The following is a 17,228-nucleotide window of genomic DNA, read 5'->3' as shown; positions in this document are numbered from 1 at the left end:
TCTGATTATGATCTTTGGAAAGACCTGCCATTAAATTATCCCATTCTTTGCCTTGAAACATTCTAGACTGATTTTTAGATGCAAAATGTTTGACAATCAGATGCTATCTATCAGAAGATCATTGAATTTCACTTGGCAAGCGTAATTGCTTGCAAAGTAAAATATTAAACCTATATAGACGATTTATAACAAAAATAAAGCATTTAGAAAAAAGGGGATTCTATGCAAAAAACAAAAAGGTGTTTTACATAAATGAACGTGGCTCAAGAGGGGGAAAGGAGGGGGGAGTGGGTATTTGCTACCCTGGTATATTAGTATATAGTGGATTGAACCACTGAAGGAAAGAATTATCAATAATTGCCTTCAAAAGGTTGCCAACATCCCAAATTAGTGGAAAAAATAAGACCCCTAAGTTAGGGAACTCATATACCCCCCAGTATAATGGGACTTTATAGGCGAACCATACATGGATTAGATAAAAAATGTTTTATTTATTTGAAAGATCATAAAAACAAGATACATTTAGTAATAAATCTTAACAGGAGTATTTATACAATAAAATTTGCTATCCTGTAATAATTTTTGTATACTTCCATTCATAATAGAATATTTTCTCTAGAAGCCTGACATGTTTCAGGACGATGTCCCTTCTTCAGAGGCGTATTGCAGAGAGAAAAGTCGCATATATAGGAGATACATTCTGAAATAACAAATGGAAACAATTTGCACAGAGGGAACAATATGAACCACAAAGGTTTAATAACCTAACAACCCACCATGTCCACCATACATACCAACAAGAAGTTTTCAAGAATGAAAGATACATATATGACTGCACCCCAACCTGCAATTTGGCATAGGGTAGCAGACTAGATCTTTTTAAATGAAAAACGCACTGGTTGTCGGCTGATCAGCCAGTGTAAGATAAGGGCTATCCGTCGGCTTCAGAAATGGCCTCGCAAAGGCCCCCCCAAAAAAAGGAAGGACAACCTCGTTGGATCCCAGATTGCCCTTTAAAGAAGAGGAAAAATAAGCTTATGAGTAATTTTCTCAAAAAACTATAAATTTGCATATATCCCATACATCTTTTGTTATCCCTTCACCCAAAAGAAAGGGGAGACTATTTTTTCTACATTTATGCAAAGAATGTGAGGACCATAATTGGAGAAGAATTGAATGTAGATTTAATCAGTTAATCACATCAGTGAGCCATTAGTCAGGTAGGTATAGAGCCGGCAAGTAAGGAAAGTATGGCAAAGTATGCTTAATTTTGTCTCTTAGAGAAGTGTCACAGAGCGGTAAAACATACAGTTCAGAAGAGAGGAGATTTTTGGTCTTACTTACTTATTAGATGTAAGGATAATATTTAGGCAGCTGGAACGAAAAGCGTCCTGAGGGTTCGATGGTGGGATAGCACACTGGGCAGGACGCCAAGACGCAGCTTAAATAGCCGCCGGCGCCTGCGCAGTGAGATTCCAACCGGAGGTGTCAGCAGAGGAAGGAATATCACTCTGCAGTGTGCGCATGCGTCAGACATTGTCATCATGACTAATGAGCAGTATAAAAATATGTGCCTAAAAGTCGTCACCAATTTATCATGGTATAAACCCATTTCAAAAAGCATTGTAGACAAATTCCATACCGCCTTTTATGATTTGGTTGATAAAGCATTCTGCAGCGGAGCTATTGATAAAGATATCTGGGAATACATAAGAATCCCATATCCACGTACCCCCACATTGTATTGTCTTCCCAAAATACACAAAAATAAAGAAACCCCCCCCGGACGCCCCATCATCTCCGGTAATGGGTCCCTAACTGAAAACCTGAGCAAGTTTGTAGATAGCCATCTCAGACCTTACGTTTCAGGTCTGTTTTCATATACTAAGGACACTATCCATTTGTTGCAAAATCTGGAAGAATTACATGCATTACCACACTCACTCCTAGTAGCCATCGACGTTGAGGCATTATACAGCTCCATTCCGCATGATGCGGGACTCTCAGCCATTAGACACATCTTGTCACAATCTCACAAAGATGATCGCAAACTCAACTCTTTTCTGTTGGACTCTCTTGATTTCATTCTAACACACAATTTTTTCACCTTCGACGGCTCCCACTACCTCCAGGTGCAGGGGGTTGCGATGGGGACATGCTGTGCCCCATCGTATGCCAACCTGTACCTGGGGGAGTGGGAGCGGTCCCTCCTGTCAGATGATAAGCTTTCGCCATATACCACCCATGTAGCAGCATGGTTCAGGTATATAGACGATATATTCATGATATGGAATGGTACATCTGAGGCTCTTCACTCCTTCATACATATTATGAATTCAAATACCTCCAACCTGTTTTTTACGATGGTTTTCAGTGATACGTCAATTACCTTCTTAGATTTAAGTATAACCAAATCCACAGATGGATCCCTTTCCAGTGGTCTCTATCGGAAAGAGACCGCTGGAAATACTATCCTACATGCTTCAAGCTCACATCCCAAATCATTAGTTGCATCCATCCCTTATGGGCAATATCTAAGACTCAGGCGCAACTGCTCAAACGATACTGACTTTGCTAAGGAAGCCAATAAACTAAGAGAGAGACTCCTCGAACGAGGCTATTCACCTACATGCCTAAAAAAAGCATTTAAAAGAGCCCGAGGACAACTAAGAAATAACATCCTGTTCTCTAAAAAAACTGCTCCCACCTCTCCACCAACTATTAGGGTAATTACCACCTACAATAAGCAGCATGGGACTCTCAAGAATATCCTGCAAAAACATTGGCATCTATTACAAATAGACCCCAATATAAAACCACACATAACTTCGACACCTACTATCACATATAGGAGGGCCCGTTCATTGGGGGATTACCTTGTAAAAAGTGAATATACATGCAACTTTCGTTCAGATACATGTAAGCGACTAGGTACCTTTACGTGTGGTGGATGTTCATGTTGTCGCTATATGAACACAAAAAACAAATTCAAATTACCCAATGGAAGAATGTACAGACCGAGACACTTCTCTAATTGTAAGACCCCTGGAATTGTCTATTTACTCACTTGCCAATGTGGATGTTTCTACGTTGGCAAGACCAAATTACAATTCCATAAAAGGGCGGCACGACATGTCACCAGCATGAGGCAGGCGGATCCGGACCTCCCTCTGGGGCGACATGTGCACGACCATCACATGGGAAAGTTTCCCCTTGTCCAATTCACCATCCTTGACCGTGTCCATCCGGACACGAGGGGTGGTGATTGGAACAAGATCTTGCTCCAGAGGGAGGCCCGCTGGATAGCTAACCTCAATGCAACACAATTCCCAGGTTTGAATACCCAGATGAGTTTTCGCCCCTTCTTGGAGGGTTTTGTCTCAGGGGGGTGTGAAAAGGAATAAGGTATTCAATACTGCATATCTAACGAAATGCCAATCATTTTCGTAGGACATTTTTTGAATTTTCCAGCAATAATTTATGAGTTAATCAGGTCTGTGATGATGAACTCTGTGTATATATCCTTTGACGACATTGTCTGTATTCATAAAATATATCCCTAATATGTTTACATATGTATAACAACAGTTGTATTTTGATGTATCGAATTGTTTGCACATACAAAAAATTTCCTGTCATGTACGTTTATTCATCCTTTGCCTACCTAATTATGCCCACCGTGCTTTACCTGCAAAAATTATGTCTTCTGTAATCACTTTGAAAGATATTACCCAAAAGAATTCTAAAAAATGTTCCTATTTAGTTTATAATTATTTTTGTGGCTGCCTGGCTTTGGATCTGTCCTCGCCCGGCGCACGTGGGCCACGCCGAACCATCTTTGATGACGGCGTGGCACTTTTTTACACTGCAGACTCGTCTGCTTAACCGGGCTTGTCATGTCGGTGTGTTCGTGCGTCGGTGGGGTCGATCTGCATGACGCTCTCCCAGCACCTCGGTTCTCTGGGGGGGCGCCGTGCAGACCGTCCCATGGGGCCCCCCCTTTCTTTGGACACCTCGTTTTCTTTCCCCCCCCTCCCGTTTTCTGAATATATAAAAATATATATATATATATACCTTTTCATACATCTCCCCTTCCTTAGGTCGATAAATTGAATGGAATCAAATTTGATTCTAACTTCATGATTTTTCATATTTTTTTCATATTATTTTTCCACATAATTTTTTTTTTTTTTACACATTTTTTCATTTATATTTTTTATTCATTTTCATTTATTGCTTCATATTATTTCCATCCTCTTTTTCAACCTAACTCACTTTTCCCCTTTTCTTTCTATCCTCCTTTTCAATCTAATTTCTATTTTTTCCCTTTTTCTTTCTGTCCTCTTTTCTTTTTTTCCTCTTTTTCTCTTTTTTTCTTTTTTTCTCTTTTTTTCTTTTTTCCCCCTTTCTTCTTCTTTCTATTGCCTCTTTCTATTCTCTCCCCTCCTCCTTCTTCTCTCTCTCTCTGTCCACATGATTGCTTTCTTTTTCTTTTCCTTCTTTAAATGTGTCAGTCTAGTTCCTTATCCTCACAAGTACCAGCTTGACAGGACGCTGTCATGCACCGCGTTATGCGCAATGATACCACCCCCTGGGACGGCGTGATTCCGGAGTTTCCTCTCCTCTAGGATCTCCGGATCCCCGCCCTCCCTGTATGCGTCGCTCCGTCTGACGCATGCGCACACTGCAGAGTGATATTCCTTCCTCTGCTGACACCTCCAGTTGAAATCTCACTGCGCAGGCGCCGGCGGCTATTTAAGCCGCGTCTTGGCGTCCTGCCCAGTGTGCTATTCCACCATCGAACCCTCAGGACGCTTTTCGTTCCAGCTGCCTAAATATTATCCTTACATCTAATAAGTAAGTAAGACCAAAAATCTCCTCTCTTCTGAACTGTATGTTTTACCGCTCTGTGACACTTCTCTAAGAGACAAAATTAAGCATACTTTGCCATACTTTCCTTACTTGCCGGCTCTATACCTACCTGACTAATGGCTCACTGATGTGATTAACTGATTAAATCTACATTCAATTCTTCTCCAATTATGGTCCTCACATTCTTTGCATAAATGTAGAAAAAATAGTCTCCCCTTTCTTTTGGGTGAAGGGATAACAAAAGATGTATGGGATATATGCAAATTTATAGTTTTTTGAGAAAATTACTCATAAGCTTATTTTTCCTCTTCTTTAAAGGGCAATCTGGGATCCAACGAGGTTGTCCTTCCTTTTTTTGGGGGGGCCTTTGCGAGGCCATTTCTGAAGCCGACGGATAGCCCTTATCTTACACTGGCTGATCAGCCGACAACCAGTGCGTTTTTCATTTAAAAAGATCTAGTCTGCTACCCTATGCCAAATTGCAGGTTGGGGTGCAGTCATATATGTATCTTTCATTCTTGAAAACTTCTTGTTGGTATGTATGGTGGACATGGTGGGTGGTTAGGTTATTAAACCTTTGTGGTTCATATTGTTCCCTCTGTGCAAATTGTTTCCATTTGTTATTTCAGAATGTATCTCCTATATATGCGACTTTTCTCTCTGCAATACGCCTCTGAAGAAGGGACATCGTCCTGAAACATGTCAGGCTTCTAGAGAAAATATTCTATTATGAATGGAAGTATACAAAAATTATTACAGGATAGCAAATTTTATTGTATAAATACTCCTGTTAAGATTTATTACTAAATGTATCTTGTTTTTATGATCTTTCAAATAAATAAAACATTTTTTATCTAATCCATGTATGGTTCGCCTATAAAGTCCCATTATACTGGGGGGTATATGAGTTCCCTAACTTAGGGGTCTTATTTTTTCCACTAATTTGGGATGTTGGCAACCTTTTGAAGGCAATTATTGATAATTCTTTCCTTCAGTGGTTCAATCCACTATATACTAATATACCAGGGTAGCAAATACCCACTCCCCCCTCCTTTCCCCCTCTTGAACCACGTTCATTTATGTAAAACACCTTTTTGTTTTTTGCATAGAATCCCCTTTTTTCTAAATGCTTTATTTTTGTTATAAATCGTCTATATAGGTTTAATATTTTACTTTGCAAGCAATTACGCTTGCCAAGTGAAATTCAATGATCTTCTGATAGATAGCATCTGATTGTCAAACATTTTGCATCTAAAAATCAGTCTAGAATGTTTCAAGGCAAAGAATGGGATAATTTAATGGCAGGTCTTCCCAAAGATCATAATCAGAAAACATCTTCCCAATCAGAAATCTCTTCTCTATTCTTCCAACTTGGTAAAATTGTGGATAAAAAGGTAGCATGCTTTTGGCATGCAGACACATTTGATAAATATATCCAGGAGGGAATTAACCCCTTGGGCTTACGTATTCAAATCTTCATTATGTTGGAAGATGTTGACCCAAGCTTCAAAAGCAAGTGGGAAAACAATCTCCAATTATGTACTCAAACCATGATGGTACTGCTAAGTGAAGAGTATAAGAAGAGAATTGCCAATTTGGATAAAACCATTGATTCGATTTATGCTAAACTCCTCCCATTTAGGGATACTCCAATTTTTAAAGAATATGAAGACAAAATCAAAATCCGATTGAATCAAAAATCCCAGGAAAGGTTAATAACCAGAGATAAGAAACTCTGGAGAGATAAAAGAGCCTTCCAGGAAGGCACTGCCTATAAATGGCATCAAACTTCTGTAATTACACGTCCACACAGGGGTAACATCAACAGAACTCCTAGGGATTCTGAATCAAATTCTTCGCTAAACTCCTCTGTCTCATCTTCTTCCTATAACAGACAAAGGCATCGCAAACCACGGAAAAACAAAAGACCACCATCTGGAGATGACTCGGCATATACTAAGAAAAGAATCACCGACACGGCTAGCACTTCTTCTACCACCAATCTTTTTCCTCTTGGTAAAGGTAACTCACGGGGTGTAAACCAGCTCCCTCCAGCAGGACCCACTGGTGCAGGGTCCTCTGTCTCCACCTCTATGGGTGACACTTCCCTATTATCTATTACGACCACACTTCTCCGTTCTGATCAAGATTTTTTAGATCATTAAATGGAGACTTAACCTCCAAATTCACTAATTCACCAACTTCCCTATCACCCAACACTCTTAACATTGTTAACCTCTCCAATCACCTACTTACACAGGCCGAAAGCAACCTACTACACAAGGGCCTTAGTTTCTGTCCAGATGCAGACCTAGATCCCTTTGAAGTTATTAAGGATCTACACCTCTTTGTAAGAAAATTGTACTATAAAAGTACCATTTCCAAAGAGAAAGCTAAAAATATTTCTCAAACAGAAACTAAAAGAGCAGATGAGGCACTTGAGGACCTCCTAACCCTCCTAGAGGAACAGGACCCCAGTGACCTCATCGATACAATTGATATTGAAAATCTCTTGGAGGAACATATTAAGAAGGAAGTTCCATTATGCCCAGATCAACAAAGAAAATTCAAGAAAAAGTCAGATAAATTTCCACCTTTTACAACTAATCCCAATCTAGCTGCATTCATAGCATCTACCACGTCAGAGGTCAAAAAATTAAAAATCAAAAAATCACAAACTTTCCAAGGTAATCTCTCCAAAGATGAACTACTGGCCTTAGAAACTCTCAAAAAGGAATACTCTCTCACGATTAAGCCATCAGACAAAGGTGGCAACATTGTCATCATGACTAATGAGCAGTATAAAAATATGTGCCTAAAAGTCGTCACCAATTTATCATGGTATAAACCCATTTCAAAAAGCATTGTAGACAAATTCCATACCGCCTTTTATGATTTGGTTGATAAAGCATTCTGCAGCGGAGCTATTGATAAAGATATCTGGGAATACATAAGAACCCCATATCCACGTACCCCCACATTGTATTGTCTTCCCAAAGTACACAAAAATAAAGAAACCCCCCCCGGACGCCCCATCATCTCCGGTAATGGGTCCCTAACGGAAAACCTGAGCAAGTTTGTAGATAGCCATCTCAGACCTTACGTTTCAGGTCTGTTTTCATATACTAAGGACACTATCCATTTGTTGCAAAATCTGGAAGAATTACATGCATTACCACACTCACTCCTAGTAGCCATCGACATCGAGGCATTATACAGCTCCATTCCGCATGATGCGGGACTCTCGGCCATTAGACACATCTTGTCACAATCTCACAAAGATGATCGCAAACTCAACTCTTTTCTGTTGGACTCTCTTGATTTCATTCTAACACACAATTTTTTCACCTTCGACGGCTCCCACTACCTCCAGGTGCAGGGGGTTGCGATGGGGACATGCTGTGCCCCATCGTATGCCAACCTGTACCTGCGGGAGTGGGAGCGGTCCCTCCTGTCAGATGATAAGCTTTCGCCATATACCACCCATGTAGCAGCATGGTTCAGGTATATAGACGATATATTCATGATATGGAATGGTACATCTGAGGCTCTTCACTCCTTCATACATATTATGAATTCAAATACCTCCAACCTGTTTTTTACGATGGTTTTCAGTGATACGTCAATTACCTTCTTAGATTTAAGTATAACCAAATCCACAGATGGATCCCTTTCCAGTGGTCTCTATCGGAAAGAGACCGCTGGAAATACTATCCTACATGCTTCAAGCTCACATCCCAAATCATTAGTTGCATCCATCCCTTATGGGCAATATCTAAGACTCAGGCGCAACTGCTCAAACGATACTGACTTTGCTAAGGAAGCCAATAAACTAAGAGAGAGACTCCTCGAACGAGGCTATTCACCTACATGCCTAAAAAAAGCATTTAAAAGAGCCCGAGAACAACTAAGACATAACATCCTGTTCTCTAAAAAAACTGCTCCCACCTCTCAACCAACTATTAGGGTAATTACCACCTACAATAAGCAGCATGGGACTCTCAAGAATATCCTGCAAAAACATTGGCATCTATTACAAATAGACCCCAATATAAAACCACACATAACTTCGACACCTACTATCACATATAGGAGGGCCCGTTCATTGGGGGATTACCTTGTAAAAAGTGAATATACAGGCAACTTTCGTTCAGATACATGTAAGCGACTAGGTACCTTTACGTGTGGTGGATGTTCATGTTGTCGCTATATGAACACAAAAAACAAATTCAAATTACCCAATGGAAGAATGTACAGACCGAGACACTTCTCTAATTGTAAGACCCCTGGAGTTGTCTATTTACTCACTTGCCAATGTGGATGTTTCTACGTTGGCAAGACCAAATTACAATTCCATAAAAGGGCGGCACGACATGTCACCAGCATGAGGCAGGCGGATCCGGACCTCCCTCTGGGGCGACATGTGCGCGACCATCACATGGGAAAGTTTCCCCTTGTCCAATTCACCATCCTTGACCGTGTCCATCCGGACACGAGGGGTGGTGATTGGAACAAGATCTTGCTCCAGAGGGAGGCCCGCTGGATAGCTAACCTCAATGCAACACAAATCCCAGGTTTGAATACCCAGATGAGTTTTCGCCCCTTCTTGGAGGGTTTTGTCTCAGGGGGGTGTGAAAAGGAATAAGGTATTCAATACTGCATATCTAACGAAATGCCAATCATTTTCGTAGGACATTTTTTGAATTTTCCAGCAATAATTTATGAGTTAATCAGGTCTGTGATGATGAACTCTGTGTATATATCCTTTGACGACATTGTCTGTATTCATAAAATATATCCCTAATATGTTTACATATGTATAACAACAGTTGTATTTTGATGTATCGAATTGTTTGCACATACAAAAAATTTCCTGTCATGTACGTTTATTCATCCTTTGCCTACCTAATTATGCCCACCGTGCTTTACCTGCAAAAATGATGTCTTCTGTAATCACTTTGAAAGATATTACCCAAAAGAATTCTAAAAAATTTTCCTATTTAGTTTATAATTATTTTTGTGGCTGCCTGGCTTTGGATCTGTCCTCGCCCGGCGCACGTGGGCCACGCCGAACCATCTTTGATGACGGCGTGGCACTTTTTTACACTGCAGACTCGTCTGCTTAACCGGGCTTGTCATGTCGGTGTGTTCATGCGTCGGTGGGGTCGATCTGCATGGCGCTCTCCCAGCACCTCGGTTCTCTGGGGGGGCGCCGTGCAGACCGTCCCCTGGGGCCCCCCCTTTCTTTGGACACCTCGTTTTCTTTTCCCCCCCTCCCGTTTTCTGAATATATAAAAACATATATATATATACCTTTTCATACATCTCCCCTTCCTTAGGTCGATAAATTAAATGGAATCAAATTTGATTCTAACTTCATGATTTTTCATATTTTTTTCATATTATTTTTCCACAAAATTTTTTTTTTTTTTTTTTTTTACATATTTTTTCATTTATATTTTTTATTCATTTTCAAATATTGCTTCATATTATTTCCATCCTCTTTTTCAACCTAACTCACTTTTCCCCTTTTCTTTCTATGCTCCTTTTCAATCTAATTTCTATTTTTTCCCTTTTTCTTTCTGTCCTCTTTTCTTTTTTTCCTCTTTTTCTCTTTTTTTCTCTTTTTTTCTTTTTTCCCCCTTTCTTCTTCTTTCTATTGCCTCTTTCTATTCTCTCCCCTCCTCCTTCTTCTCTCTCTCTGTCCACATGATTGCTTTCTTTTTCTTTTCCTTCTTTAAATGTGTCAGTCTAGTTCCTTATCCTCACAAGTACCAGCCTGACAGGACGCTGTCATGCACCGCGTTATGCGCAATGATACCACCCCCTGGGACGGCGTGATTCCTGAGTTTCCTCTCCTCTAGGATCTCCGGATACCCGCCCTCCCTGTATGCGTCGCTCCGTCTGACGCATGCGCACACTGCAGAGTGATATTCCTTCCTCTGCTGACACCTCCAGTTGGAATCTCACTGCACAGGCGCCGGCGGCTATTTAAGCCGCGTCTTGGCGTCCTGCCCAGTGTGCTATCCCACCATCGAACCCTCAGGACGCTTTTCGTTCCAGCTGCCTAAATATTATCCTTACATCTAATAAGTAAGTAAGACCAAAAATCTCCTCTCTTCTGAACTGTATGTTTTACCGCTCTGTGACACTTCTCTAAGAGACAAAATTAAGCATACTTTGCCATACTTTCCTTACTTGACGGCTCTATACCTACCTGACTAATGGCTCACTGATGTGATTAACTGATTAAATCTACATTCAATTCTTCTCCAATTATGGTCCTCACATTCTTTGCATAAATGTAGAAAAAATAGTCTCCCCTTTCTTTTGGGTGAAGGGATAACAAAAGATGTATGGGATATATGCAAATTTATAGTTTTTTGAGAAAATTACTCATAAGCTTATTTTTCCTCTTCTTTAAAGGGCAATCTGGGATCCAACGAGGTTGTCCTTCCTTTTTTTGGGGGGGCCTTTGCGAGGCCATTTCTGAAGCCGACGGATAGCCCTTATCTTACACTGGCTGATCAGCCGACAACCAGTGCGTTTTTCATTTAAAAAGATCTAGTCTGCTACCCTATGCCAAATTGCAGGTTGGGGTGCAGTCATATATGTATCTTTCATTCTTGAAAACTTCTTGTTGGTATGTATGGTGGACATGGTGGGTTGTTAGGTTATTAAACCTTTGTGGTTCATATTGTTCCCTCTGTGCAAATTGTTTCCATTTGTTATTTCAGAATGTATCTCCTATATATGCGACTTTTCTCTCTGCAATACGCCTCTGAAGAAGGGACATCGTCCTGAAACATGTCAGGCTTCTAGAGAAAATATTCTATTATGAATGGAAGTATACAAAAATTATTACAGGATAGCAAATTTCATTGTATAAATACTCCTGTTAAGATTTATTACTAAATGTATCTTGTTTTTATGATCTTTCAAATAAATAAAACATTTTTTATCTAATCCATGTATGGTTCGCCAATAAAGTCCCATTATACTGGGGGGTATATGAGTTCCCTAACTTAGGGGTCTTATTTTTTCCACTAATTCGGGATGTTGGCAACCTTTTGAAGGCAATTATTGATAATTCTTTCCTTCAGTGGTTCAATCCACTATATACTGAAAGAGTATGTCTGTCCACAGATTCTGTTGATAGGCTCACATTCATAAAAAAGAATCAGTCTTGGATCAGCAGCTATCAAGCAGCTGATGTTGATGTAACTGATTGAATTTGCTATGGATGTGGGATCCCTTGAAGACTGCCTATGCTGACTATTCTATTCCTCCTCAATCTTGATGATGCTAGCTTCCAACAATACTTTTGGTATAGTATAGTATAGTATAGTATAGTATAGTATAGTATATTATAGTATAGTATAGTATATATACTGCTGTTCAGAGAATATAGTGCCCGGGGGCCCCCCAAGCAATTTAAAAAAAAATTGGGTTCAAGGTTCTCCTTAATATCTATACCAGACCTGAAGGGCCTGGTATGGATTTTGGGGGTGACATCCACACCATTTTTTTTGGTATTTTTGATATTTTTTATCTATATTGCTGGGATCCAACAATACATTACAGCCGCAGTTTTAAGTGACATTTTTTCCTTTAGAAATGTCATATTGCTGTGGCACTGTTATAAACATGGGAAAAATGTGCTATTTCACAGGCATACTAAGGACACCCCCCAGGCACGATATTTAAATGAATATTTCATTTTTATTGTTTCACTTTAAACATTATTAAAATCACTGCCATCGAAAAACGGCTGTTTTTAAAACTTTTTTTGTATTGCTACATGTCCCCTTTCATTATTTTGGTTTATGGACATGGTGATTGTAAATACACATTGATTTGTGGACTTGATCTTATATATTTGGATTTATTTAGTTTTATTTGTTCTATCACATGAATTGCTGAGTTTATTGTTCACCTAGTACAAGGCTAACGCCTATTCTTATGTTTTATATATGGTGATTGGTATATATCAATTTGGATTTATTTGGCTAGCACCTACTTTCTTTTTAGTCACATATTTACAAGTGTCTTGTTTGCACTTAAAGGGGCGGTTGCCTTTATTTTAAGTCATTAGTTCTTTATTATTTGTTAGTGCCCTCTTTTTCTTTTGAGATTGTGCAATCCAGCTGTATTGTGTGTGGTCAATTTTTAGTCATTATATATCATGTTTATTAAAGCTGTATAATACATGTATATCTTTGTAGGTCTGTGAGACTGCACATATTATGAAGTTGCTAGCAGTCTTGAGTCATATGCTAAAAATTAGCTTTAGCTGCAATTATCTGTTTTCAGATTAGTTAAGGATCTTGTTTTTCATATTGTACATTGTATACTGTACATGAAATCCAGAAGCCCTGTACTTCAGATTCAATTCAAGTGATTCATTCCATCCTGGATTACTGGAAATGTGTGTATACAGTTCACACACAATTGTAGTGTTATTTAGAATTCATGTTCATTCCATTATAATGGAGAAATGCTGTACAATTTAAGTGAACCAAGCAGCCAGAACCTTCACTGTTATTTGTAAAAAAAAAATAATAATAATATTTTATTGTCATTGTATGAAAACATATGTAGCTATGCCCCCGTAGGGGTTGCTGAATGTAGTGGTTCACCTGTCACCCTGTCCAACCCTTAACTCATCTCTCAGACATAGAACAGTCCATAAGCTTTGTTTTTTGTTTTGTTTTTTTGTTTTTTTTTATTGAGGGGATTGAACTTGGATGGGAAATGGGAAATTATCGGATGCCCAGGAATATTCAGTGCAACTTGCTTGGGACTTCTATATACACTCCAGTATATACACTCCGGTCTACTCTCCAGCACAACTCTTGCTTAAGACCTCTTTTCTTCACTCCCCCAGCACTTCACTTGCTGCATACCGTTACTCCTACAGCACTTCACTTGCTACAGACTGTTACTCCACCAGCACTTCCCTTTGCTGCAGACTGTTACTCCTCCAGACTAGCTAGCACCGCATGGTTAGGCCTGACACTAACTCAGCCAGGCCTCCCCAGTCCTCCCTACTGTGCTTATTTACCAGCCCTCCTGGCTGCGACCAGTAGTCCTCCATGGAGGCTCTAAAAAGTGTTCTCTCCTGCTGTGTCCTCTCCTTGCTCTCTCATGTGCCTCTCCTTCCAGGATCTCTTCTCTCCTCCTGGATGCACAAAAGCCATGGCCCAGGGTCACCCCCCCCCCAAGACTGGGGAGCTCCCTGTGGGCCCCAACAGCCTCCACACTCTCTCACTCCAGCTCTTACGCCCGACAACTCCTCCCCAGCTGGGCTGACCCTAGGTAATTAAGGAGGCCTGCCCCCTGTCAAGCCAAGTTGGGGATTGGTCAAGGCTCCTTAGAATACTCCAGACAGCTCCAACTCTCCACTCCTATTTTCTTTGTAGCACCTTCTAGAAAGAAGAGGGAGGTGACAGTGTTGGTACCTGTGAGTCACCCAGCCCTACACTGAGCCACTCCCAGCCCAGAATGAAAACAAACAGGTCTAGCCACCAGCTAGTCCTGCCTAAATTTTCCTACTCTGCTAGAAAAATCTTCAAGCTAACACTTACCTAACTAGAGGGTGCTACACTCCCCCCCACCACCACCACCAAAATCCAGCCAGGCTGGGGAAGTTAAACATCCCATAAAATAAATTGGAAGGGGAAGACGGGAACAAACTTGGATAAGGGACATATCTACAAATAAATTATGATTCAAAAAGATATATAGTCTTCTCTTCTGTTCTTCACTCTAGCACCTACCTAACTAGAGGGTGCTACACATACAATGACATTTACATTTGCATTCCTTGAATAGTGTATTTTAGTGTATTATATAATTAACATAGTTAAACAATAAAAAAGGTTACACAATAATAAAAACTTAACACGTTAATAATAATAATAAGAAGAAGAAGAATGATAATCTGTATATACAAGATACTATGTATTATTCTAAATAACTAATTGCTCTTATTAATGTAGTGAATGATTCAACTGGCAGTAATTGATAGTGCTAACATAGAGAACATTGAAACATTCAAATTAGTCTTTGCTCCATCTGTTGGCAGCAGATGTGTTAGAAAAAAAAAAAGTCCCAGACTGCTGAGCTATGTAGAGAAGTCTGAGATTTGACAGTGACCTGCAACCACGGGGAAGTGTCATCCGGTGGAAAATTATGGTTGATCCATCCAATCCTCTACAAACTGCCCCTTTCTAAAATCACACCTCACTGTTGTTGTGTCTCTCCCTCACTTTCCTCCTTTACAATGTTTAGCACCCAGATAAAGTTTGTCACCTTGTCATCACCACCCTCTTCATTGATTTTAGCCCATTTGGCAATAAGCTGCAGCTGCAGGAACATCAATGGCAATTGCTGCCCCATATCTCTATGTTCCTGGCACTCTCTCCTTCAAGATCTGTTAAAAAGATTTTTTGAGCAACTTTCTGCATCAAGTTACTCTTGTTGTGTTCAAGTAATTCAACCAAATCATCCAAACCAGTTTTTAGGGTAAAGGCGGAATTATCTGTAGAGGAGGTGGAATAAGAGGGCGCAGAGGGAAATGTGCTCCTCTGCATCTGGGAGGGGGAGGGGGAGGAAGGCTTGGTGAGCCACTCCACTACCTTCTTTGTGTGCCCTGGCTATATACCCACCCACTGCCAGAAAAGAAAGAAAAGGCAGATGTGCCCTGCCTCCCAAAGGTGTGGCCGGAGTACTGCTTAGTCCTGCGGATACAGAACCTTTTCAGCCCCCACAAGCTGTGTGTGAAGAACCTCTGCATCTTCCTTTAGGCCTCCCAGATGTGATGAATACAATAGATTGCCTAACTTTCTTAGCAGTTATGGCAATAGGGAGATTAAAGATGTGGTTCTTTGATGCATTTAACAATGTGTTGATTTGGTGCACTAAACTCTACCGCACTAATATTCAGTAATGTGCCGCAGCTGCAAACATGGGGCAACTTTGCTTTTTTCAAGAACAAGTTCACGCTGCTGACCCAAACAAAAGTGAAAAGACCTTCGCAAAATGACATTTAAGTAAAATAGTGCCCTAAAAAAAAACTAAACCACTGAATGACAAGTATAAATATATCCTAAACTGCAACTTATTGTTTACATACATAATATGTCCTAGAGATATGCTGAAACACTTTTCCTAATGCAGCCAGGGCCTGCATCCCCTGCATATGGAAACAACAATCTCCAACTGCTGTGCCGCAATGGTTTGCCAGGATGAATGACATTCAATGGAGGGAATACATGACGTCTTCCCTTAGGGACAAGAAGGAGGAACACAACACACGCTGGCTGCTCTGGGATATGTTCTGCTTCTCAGATGAATATTTGACTTACTCTTAAATTGAGGCTTCCCCTAGAGGAACTTGATGTCTTGTGCCGTCGACTCCGCTGAAGCACTCCATCCTCCCTCCTTTCTTTCCCCTTTCATTCTTTTTCCTTTTACCCTTTATCTGGACATCTAAGGTGTCTACTCTTTCCTTCCATAAACCAAAAAATATTACTTAGTATGCTCTGATAGTCGGGCACAACTAGTATGGGGAAGGGGCAAGGGGCAATGTAGGATATACTTGATGTAGAGGCTACAGCTTGAAGTTTATAGACACCTTATGCTCAAGTGCTCGAATCTTGTCTGATCGTTTATTGATACAGTATCTCACAAAAGTGAGTACACCCCACACATTTTTGTAAATATTTTTTTATATCTTTTCATGTGGCAACACTGAAGAAATTACACTTTGCTACAATGTAAAGTAGTGAGTGCACAGCTTGTATAACAGTGTAAATTTGCTGTCCCCTCAAAATAACTCAACACACAGCCATTAATGTCTAAACCACTGGCAACAAAAGTGAGTACACCCCTAAGTGAAAATGTCCAAATTGGGCCCAATTAGCCATTTTCCTTCCCAGGTGTCATGTGACTCCTTAGTGTTACAAGGTCTCAGGTGTGAATGGGGAGCAGATGTGTTAAATTTGGTGTCATTGCTCTCACTCATCATACTGGTCACTGGAAGTTCAACATGGCACCTCATGGTAAAGAACTCTCTGAGGATCTGAAAAAAAGCATTGTTGCTCTACATAAAGATGGCCTAGGCTATAAGAAGATTGCTGACCCTGAAATTGAGCTGCGGCACAGTGGCCAAGACCATACAGCGATTTAACAGGACAGGTTCTACACAGCACAGACCTTGCCATGGTCGACCAAAGAAGTTGCGTGCACATGCTCAGCATCATATCCAGAGGTTGTCTTTGGGAAATAGACATATGAATGCTGCCAGCATTGCTGCAGAGGTTGAAGGGGTGGGGGGTCAATCCTATCAGTGC

This window comes from Aquarana catesbeiana, linkage group LG03, assembly GCF_042186555.1.
Source record: "Aquarana catesbeiana isolate 2022-GZ linkage group LG03, ASM4218655v1, whole genome shotgun sequence".
In the NCBI taxonomy this organism is placed as follows: Eukaryota; Metazoa; Chordata; class Amphibia; order Anura; family Ranidae; genus Aquarana; species Aquarana catesbeiana.
The sequence above is the reverse complement of the archived record's forward strand: the minus strand, read 5'-3'. Positions refer to the sequence as shown.